This window comes from Suncus etruscus, chromosome 8, assembly GCF_024139225.1.
Source record: "Suncus etruscus isolate mSunEtr1 chromosome 8, mSunEtr1.pri.cur, whole genome shotgun sequence".
Lineage (NCBI taxonomy): Eukaryota > Metazoa > Chordata > Mammalia > Eulipotyphla > Soricidae > Suncus > Suncus etruscus.
In genome coordinates this window covers 118,232,525-118,242,053 of record NC_064855.1, presented here as the reverse complement: position 1 = coordinate 118,242,053, position 9,529 = coordinate 118,232,525, and the positions used below count along the sequence as shown (strand labels likewise).

At 35.5% G+C, this 9,529-nt stretch overlaps 1 non-coding gene across 1 annotated transcript; it reads left to right on the top strand.

Moving 5' to 3' along the window:
• The first annotated feature begins 2,836 nt into the window (after positions 1-2,836).
• Positions 2,837-3,049, top strand: LOC126016840 (small nucleolar RNA U3). Its single transcript, XR_007498532.1, has one exon. It is a non-coding gene; the product is annotated as a small nucleolar RNA U3 (small nucleolar RNA).
• The last annotated feature ends 6,480 nt before the right edge of the window (positions 3,050-9,529 follow it).

Here is a 9,529-nt window from a genome sequence, read left to right as displayed (position 1 = left end):
TCTTGGAAGTAAAACAGGAAAAAAAAATAGACCATGTTTTGACAGTAGAAATAAACTTTAAATACCACCTTCTTCACCCAGGTAGGGATGCACAGAGAGGCAAAGTAGAGTAGGGCCATTCTTCTGATGAAGCTGTTATCTGTAAGCATTAATTCATGATGCACCCAGAGCAGCTATATCTTCTATCTATAAGCATCTCTCGTTCCTATTCTTTGATAAACTTACTCAATTTCCAGTCATTCCTTCTAGAGATAGAGGAAATCTCTCTAGTAGAAAAGTGCAATGGCAGAGACAGAAGAGAAGAGGAATTTTTCAAGGAGTAGGAAAGTGAAGTGAAGGTTGCCATGATAATAACAAACATGTCTGGAGAGAAAGTGAAGACTCTTTTTCCTCTGTTGCCCTGGAAACAAGCATATTTAGCCATGACTTTGGTGAAAATATTTTCCGTAGCCAAACTTGTTGGAACAAATAATCTCACCAGGAATCTCTTTGCCACTTTTGAGGGTGAAATATAATATTAGATATGTCATTTGAGTCTTGAAATATGAGTGTCTGGAGCATATCAATATATTCAGAGTTAATACTAAACCATGTTTTAAAATTATACATCAAGATATATTTTTACAGAAGCCATAAAATCTCAATATAAACTACTTTTCTATGTTGCACGATAGTAGTCATAGAACTGACCAAACACCTTGAACCTTAATCTCTTGAGGCATCAGTTTCTGTAGCTGCAAATTGGAAGAGATATATCAGATAAAAATCAAAGAAGCCTTCCAAAGGTAAGACTGCATACACAATAACTTATTTTTAATGCTATAAGAGTCAGACACACATACATGCATACTCACTACTGTGCCATTTGTCACTATTATTTTCTGGCATGGAAAATGCATCTTGTTCTTTGTCCTCGTATATAGGTCTTTAGATCAGAAACACATTTCCAGATCCTGGCACTAAAGTAGGAAAAGCAGTATAGCAAAGGTATAAGCATAAAACAATAATACTGATACTACTTGTAAATATTTTATGTAATAATATTTAATTAAAATTCAGTGATAAAGGACAGTCATAAAGTGTCTTCTAAACTGTGGTGGTGTCAAGTTGTTACTATCAAAAAATAAACATTAATCATGTTACAAATATGGTAAGTAAACAACAATAAAAAGCAAGGAGACATTCTTTCAGATCTTTGGCCAATGAGACAATACCATGAAAACCAAACAAATATACTTTGTATCTTAGTCCAATGAAATAAAGCCATAGTCTCTGAATTGTCAATGCATTACTGGAATGCATGATTTCTTATATCACTGAGTTTCTGTGCATTATAAATTTCTATTCTGTCCATCAGAGTGCACCCAGAATAAAATATCAGCAACCACTCTCAGATATTCCAACTTCCAGGAAATTAGTCTAGTTCCTCCCACTCTCTCCACTTCCTGGAAATGGGAAAAACAAAAGCATCACATGTGTGGACCAGAAATTAGTACCCAACAATCAAGTTGTTCTTGAATTTTCTTGTACAATAACTCTGTAGATACAGTCCAAGAGAACCTCTGATATTAAGGTCTGTCAGTGTTTTCTGTCACTGAATGACACTGTTCAATAGTTAAGTGCAATACCACCAATGATATCTAGAATATGGCCAGGAGAAAGTCAGAGATAACTAGAACTTGATTCTAATTGTCATACTATTCTAATAGTTAGATATATACTTATTTTTGATGTAAAAACAGTAATTCCTCTCCTGTAAAGCTAGTAAACATATCAAAAAGGTGAAAGAGATCTTTGACTAAGATAGTTATTTGGTATTTACTATGACAATGAAAACAAGTTACACAAGAGTCATAAGAAATGTGATTTAATTTTATGTTTTAACTTGGCAAGACAATAGCACCCAGAGCGTTATTCTAAACATAAATGTCAGCCTAGATTTAGCTGTACATATACTTCCTTGATATAATTAATAACATTTGAATCAATAGACTTAGACTTTGAAGCAGATTGCCCTAACAAATGAGGATGGGCCTCATCTAATCCACAGAAGCCTTTTAGATCAAGAACAGGTTTCTCAAAGAACAATTTGCCAAAAACTTTCAGCATAGATAATTCTATGATTTCAGTCTCAAGAAATCAGTATTGAGATATTTTGAACTTCCAGATATCTTTGACCTTTCCAAAAAAAATTCAAAATCTACCAAAATCTGCTCTACAGATTTCAGACTTGATAGCCCCACAACAACAAGTCAATTTTCTAAATACCATATTTTTCATACCATAATATGTACCTTTTCCCCCAAAAGATGCATCTTATGGAGCAAATGCCACCTGGAGCAGAAGCCTGAGTCCAGGGGAGGAGAACATCTAAAAACTATGTATGTCTTATGGTCTTATAGAGCAAAAATATGGTATTTGTTTCACCTCCCTCTTTACCACTATCTCATTTTTATAGATGAATAAGTAGATAACTAGAGGCCAAATAGTTGAGCAGAAAGTTTAATATGTGATAGTTTATAGATAAATGGTAGATACATAATAAAATAAAGATGTGATTGGGAAACAGGACACTTGTCTTGCAATCAGTCAATAAGATTTTAATACCTGGCATACCATTTGTCCCCTGAATATTATCAGTAATGATCCCTGAATACAGAGCTAGGAGTAACCTCTGAGATCACCTGGTTGTGGACCCAAAACAAAAGAATTAAATAACCAAAGAAAAAAAGAATATAGATAATAGATAGAAAAAAACATTCTGCATTCTGTATGGTTCTGGGCTCTGAAAAACTTAAGCACACAAGGAATATTCACAATATAAGAGAATATAACAAAGACTATACTTTCAGGGATCATTTCTATAGTACGTGACTAGAGAAGTTTCTCTGATCGTGTAGAGCACCCGAACCCATGAGGAGGAGTCAGAGTGTCCTCTCCTGAGCATGAAGCCGGCTCTAGGTGTTGCTTCTGCGGCTGCCTTTTGCCATTGATGATCGTTCTTCCCTTCCTTTGGAAGGGGTAGAGGGAGAGATGCTGTCTGAGTGGTAAAAAAAAAAAAGGGAATATAGCATTGCTCTTTTATAGATTCCAAAGAATTGCATATTAACAATTTTATATAACTATACACATAAATTAGTTAAAAATAATAAAATTCAATATTTTATCTCTATGGTTATGAGTGGTTTACTCTCTAACATTTTAATCTTTTATTATCTAAAAGTAAGACATAGACTTTTGAAATCTTAACATAGGTTGAAATATGACTCACCCCAAAGTTTCTTCTTCAATGGTGTCAGAAGTCCAAGTTCAATGAAGCCACAGTGAATCATTCCAGACCTAATCTTTTACCTCTGCTGTATGGAACCATTTCACATCCCCACATCTGAGCCAAAGTTACACTTTTAGAATGTGAGAGTCTGTGACCATCAAACTTAGGTCAGTGTGTGAAGAACTGCTGAAATAATTTTCTCAGCCAAATGCTCCCCTTGGGGAAAGTACCGTAGATACAGGAAGGATATCCTGGAAGAACATTCAGAAAAGTGGCCTACAATAAAATACAGGAGGCTGCTAGGAGAACAAGAGGAATGATTTTCTAGAATAAAGAAGCAGTTGGGTAGTCCCATGCATGGTATGATATAGAGAACAAGTGTCCCAGTGGCAGAAGAAATAAAATCTGGTAAGAGATCCCCAGAAAGTCACTTTGAGCTCATGCCTGGGCTGTGCTATTGAAGGGGACTCTGGAACAGGCTTGTTCTCAGTGGCCTGGACTGAGGCCTCAGATATAGAAAAAAAGGCCAGTAGCAAGAGAAAAACCTTTACTCAGAGACAGAGCAAAAGTGAGTATGAATAGTTGAGTCTCACAGAACCTAGAGTTATCTATGGAAACTCAACACACTAGATAGGACGTTAGACTTTGTTTTGTTACTTGCTTCTTACCAAATATTCACCACTGGAGTCTTTCTTTGTCAAAACCAAGATTTTTTTACGTGATCCTTTATTAATACACTGGAAAAGAATAGATGTTATTATCTTAAAAATTAGAAGGAAGCTGTAGAATAAGACTTCCCCATTCCCATCCAGGAGGAATTATTAGGGGAAAAGAAAGTTATAAGATGCAACTGGACAGTGATTCTAAAATATTGGAAGTGGGGTGGAGATTTCCCCTTCTCAGGCAGGAAAAGAAGCAGCCTGGGGAGAAGGATGGAGGGAGCCAGGCAGAGTTGGTGCCAACCAAGAGTGGTGGATATTCTGAGGGAGGCAGGATATAAAGAGACCACACACCCTGATCTGGTAAGACTGTTGGATTCTTAGAGAAGAAGATTGAGTCATAAAACAATATGTCTAGGAATATTTGGCAGAGAAGGATCTTCGAGAACAGGAACAGAACCAAAGATTCTATTTTTAGGCCCCAAACTGGTAAACCTGACTGCACTTCCTACCTGCTTGTCAACAGACAATGAGTCACAACTAGGAACAGCAGGGAGTCCAAGGCCAGGCCCCTAAATAGAAAAGCAGGTGCCCATTCTTCTTTGGCCTTAGTAAGTGTGAAATAGGAGAAATAAATGATAAAAAAAAAACTGGGTGTCATACCCTACGCTTGAAACCAGTCTGATATTGACCACATTCAACATTTTTTAAGTATAAATTTTAAGTGTACTTTAGAAATGGATGCAAAATGCAACCTAGAGACATATTAAAGAATTTCCATTCAACATTTTTAAGTATAAATTTTAAGTGTACTTTAGAAATGGATGCAAAATGCAACCTAGAGACACATTAAAGAATTTCCACACTGTATGCCATGTGTAGTAGAACTCTGACACGTCCAAACGCGATAATTCAGATCATTTAGAATCTTTAGAAGTCAATTTACAAAAAACCTGCTTTCACTTTACATTTTTCCAGCTGACTGTCAAAACTGATCAGAATCATTCATCATCACTCAACTTTATACCCCCTTTTTTCTGTGTGCAAATAAATGTTCCTTATGGTTACACTAATTATTGGTAATAAGTTCTGAAAACCAGCTCTAGAGCCATGGCATTTGTATTTTAATAATTTTAATAATTTAATATCTTCAAGGCCTCCAAAATAGGGGGCAAATTTAAATCTAAAATAAAAGCATAAATCCCTGTAAGCCTTAATTTCTAGACCTGAGTGTGTGTGTGTGTGTGCAATTTTTACACTAGTTATATGTTATGTACTTTGCATAAAAATTCCTGAAAACTATGCCACTGACATAATTAGTTTCTCTTTATAAACTGGATTCTAGGTTAATCAAATTATGCTGCATACATCAGAACACAAGATTTTCTTTGTTTCTGTTTTATTTTACTCCTGTCTCCCGTCTCCACACATTGATATGTTTTCACTGAGGACGATCACTCAGAAGTTAAGAATGCAGTAGAAGCTCAAACCAAAGCCCACTAATGTGACAAGAGTTAACATAACCAGAGAGGACTTCTCCCTTGCCATGAGAATAAATTTATTGAATCTCATTTGGCTCTCTCAATATCACTTTTATTCTATGAAACTATAGGAAGACTCATGGAAAACAGTGACAGGTGTTCTCAAAGTATATTGTAAAGTCAAGAAAAGCAGGTCTTCCTCATGTGCAGTTTCAAGTAAAATATCCCTTTTCCTTACTTTCCATGAAAGAAGACTAGTTACTAGGTTAACAGAGTCCATGAACAGTCAGAGGAACTCAATACAACTTTCCTGGCAACTCGTGCAACATACATTTAGAGACACACAGAATTTGAGCACCATGGCTATATCCTTATAGGATTTGGGGGAGGAGGAATATTGGTCTTGGGGGCAAAGTGAAGCATTGGACCATTTAGGGACTATTCCTGGTTCTGTGCTCAGAAATGTCCCCTGACCATGCGTGGGGGACCCTATGTTAGAATGCCCAGTTAGAATGATCACAGACCACATGTTGGACAAGAGACTCACCTACCTCCTGTACTATCTGCCTGTTATCTCCCTCTCTACCCCCAAATTATATTCTTTCTTCCTATCTTAATTCTTATTAATACCTTAATAAGATATGCTTGCCTTAGTAAAATGCTTCGCAGATTTCTACAGTGATGTAAATATGACTCATTATTGTCATTATAAATCACACCTACTAACATTCCCAGCTTGGACTGTCAATGGTTAGATATCCAATGATACCTATCAGTCAAGGCTAGGATAAACCAACGTTTCCTTCCCAAATTTTAGTTTCTAGTACCTCAAAGCCTTTTTGTAAGCTTCAGTGTCTGTTTTTCTGGAGTTCTAGTTCCATTTTATGACCAACCCAAGATTCAAACAATATTGCTCTGGGGCTTTCTAATTGTTTCACAGTTAAAGCTAACAGTGTCTGGACCCTTGAAGGAGACAGTGTCTGAAACAACTCCCAGCACCAAATGTTTCCAACCATACAACCAAGCTCAAGCAGAGTACAAGAAAGCAAAAAAGGCATCCTCCATTGGTCGCATGACACCCAGGAGAGAAAGATGTTTTGGCAAAAGAGAGAAGGACGATCTATCTGCCACCCATCACAGCTAATGTTGCTGTCACTGAATGAGTCTGGAGACCATATAACAACCATCTAACTGCTCACATGACAGAAGGATTCATCCTGCCTCAAATCCCTAATGTGATCGCTTTTGTGTCTAAGCATCCTTCGCAGCATGAGCTCAACAAACACTTGCTGAATTCTTCCTTCCATTTAGAATATCCCTCGCCATTGTATCTTGACCTTTTGGTTAAAATCAAGTATAGAATGTCCATCACCATCAACTGAGAGATATACATTTATTTGGATAAAAATTTTTGGTGAGTTCTTGGTACTAGACTGCTGTTTTATATTCTTATCAGAAGAGTAACACATTCATTTCAGACATTTGAAAAATCAAAACACTCACTCTAATATCCCCACATAGCAATTGATTTTAAGCTAATAAACCATCAGAGTTTTTTTCTATGTCATTGGATTATATTTTCATAAGATGGTCATATAGCAGCCTCATGTTCTGTTACATGGAATGACACTATTATTTTACTTTACTATCATCAGTTGGCAAGTATAATAGTGTAATGCCCAGAGTAATAGTTTAGTATGTACTCTTGAAAATTTTTTAAAAAATGAATTGAATGGTGATGGACTCTTTTAATGCTTTCTCTATTAAAAGACAGCACTGCTGAGAACTGATATGGTAAAACAATTTTTTCACATACATGATTCATCCTTTGGATTAACTTCTGAGAATTAAAAGATCACTCTACAAGCAAAAATTTGCTGTATTTTAATCTCACCAAATTTTTCCAGAGTCTGCTAAGGCCCTGCACACAGATAGAATTGGCTGTGCTCACAGCTGACAACTGGTTCCCTAAGTTTAGGCTTCTCGGTAATGAAATAATAGAACTAGTTTTCTCTCTTGTTCCACAAATAGAAGCAAGACCTAAGTAATTAGGGCATATTTATTGCAAGGACATCTATTCTCTGTGGGAAAAAAATGTGTCAGGGGGAAAAAAAATCTCTTCTTATTTGATTCACCAGAGACAAGATCGGAGTAATTATAGGGTGTGTATGACTGTCCAGTCACACAAATGACTCAATTGGATGTTAATCAATGTTTTGCTTCTGTTCAGTTTGACCATATGGTTAGCGGTTTGATAGCCACTGCCACAAAAGGTTAACTCTCACAGCACTCTCTATGTTGTATAATGATCCATAGACTTCCAAGAACTGGAAAATGCCCTTTGCTCTATCCACCAGCTTCACATAGAACAACACTTACAATTTTCTCAATGGATGTACCCTGCTGAGAAATGCTTTCCTTTGAGGAATAGTAAGACAAATAAAGGAATCAAATATCACTTCAATGAGCTAAATACTATTAAGAGGGATTAATCTGGTATGTGGCCTAATTATTATCAAGGAACATTCACGATCATGCTATTTGATTATGAATCATTTCTTTTGTAAAGCCTTCACAGAATTAGAAATTAAATCCTAAAGACCTGGAAATAGCATTAGCAAAGTGATGCGTAATACCACTGGAAAATCCATCCATCCCAAGCTAACTCTAGTTCAGGGCTTAGTTGGTAATTTTATAAACTCTTTCAAGAGGATATTAAAATTCTTCCACAATATCATTGTTTTCTAAACATCAGCATGACCACTGAAATTATCCACTTAAATTGGACACAGATTGTAAAGTGGGTGCTTTAACATACATGTAAAGGGATCCTTTTCAATATACATTGGTCAGGTCCACTGCATCAAGGTCCACAGCTCCCAGAACCAAAGGCAATTTAACACATTTCTCTTTATTCCCAGATTTTATCACACTGCAAGATTTTTTTTATTTCATTACCCAGTGACCTATTGACCTAGGATTTTTTGAATACAGAAAATCTTAACAACAAAAATAATAACTCTAAAATTACCGGAGGTAATCATGGTTACTATTTGATCTAACCATTCCAACTACACTTCAAAGGATGACAGGCAAGCTTCACAGGATTAAGGCTTCTGGGAACAATTATTTCTGTTGTGAAAAGTGGGGAAAAGGGTCCAAGGTCAAAAATGGGAGTACCTGTTTCTCTTTCAATTATGGGTCATTCCTAGTTGAGTGTATATTGAAAGATATTTCCAAATGTGTTAAAGTTTATTTCTAATAAAACAGTGCATCATTTAATAAAGTAGACATAAGTAGTGTAGTGTCATGACTAGAATATCTAGAACTCCAATAAGCATAAAATATGTTATTTAAATGCTCCTCAATAGTAGTTATCAACTGTATATTTCATCTAGGGAATAACTTCTTTACCTATGAAAATGTGACCTTTCTTTTTTAAATCCTTTAAATATGCTTTTTTGATTTTTTTGATGTTTCTAGGCAAACTAAACCTGAAAACAAGATAGAGAAAAGTCAAACAAGACTTATCCTAGTCTCCAAAATTTGATTTAAATACAACAACAAGGTTGCTAGTATTGTCCACTCGGCCTTACAGGGAAGGAAACTAAGACATTGAATAGTCAAATAAGTGATGCCAAGTAGTGAGAAACAATTTAACCCTAAAATGTCAGATTTTGAACCACTGAGAAATAATATAAAAAGCTGATCTTCTGGCCTCAAATAAAAATCTTAAACATAAACTCAAAATCTCATATGCAACATTTGTTTCCGTGAGCTAATAGCTAAACAGGATCATCAACCTCAGGGCTACAAAAGTTCATATTATATTTGTAACTGTAAGAAACTCACTCAACCTCCTTGTGTTTTTAGAAACTTGAATTTTTACCTTCAGTTTGGAGATTAGATGTCAATTTGCTAGTACTATGAAATATTATGAAAGACAAGTTCCAGTTCAAGAGTTCTTAGGTTTTATAGTATTAGTAGGTAACATTTATTTGCATAGTATAATTACATATTGTCCCGATAGTTCTTTATACACCAATATGATTGAATATATTTGTTATTGTTTCCATTTGACATCTTCTTGAATCATATCGAATAGTATAAATCATAAA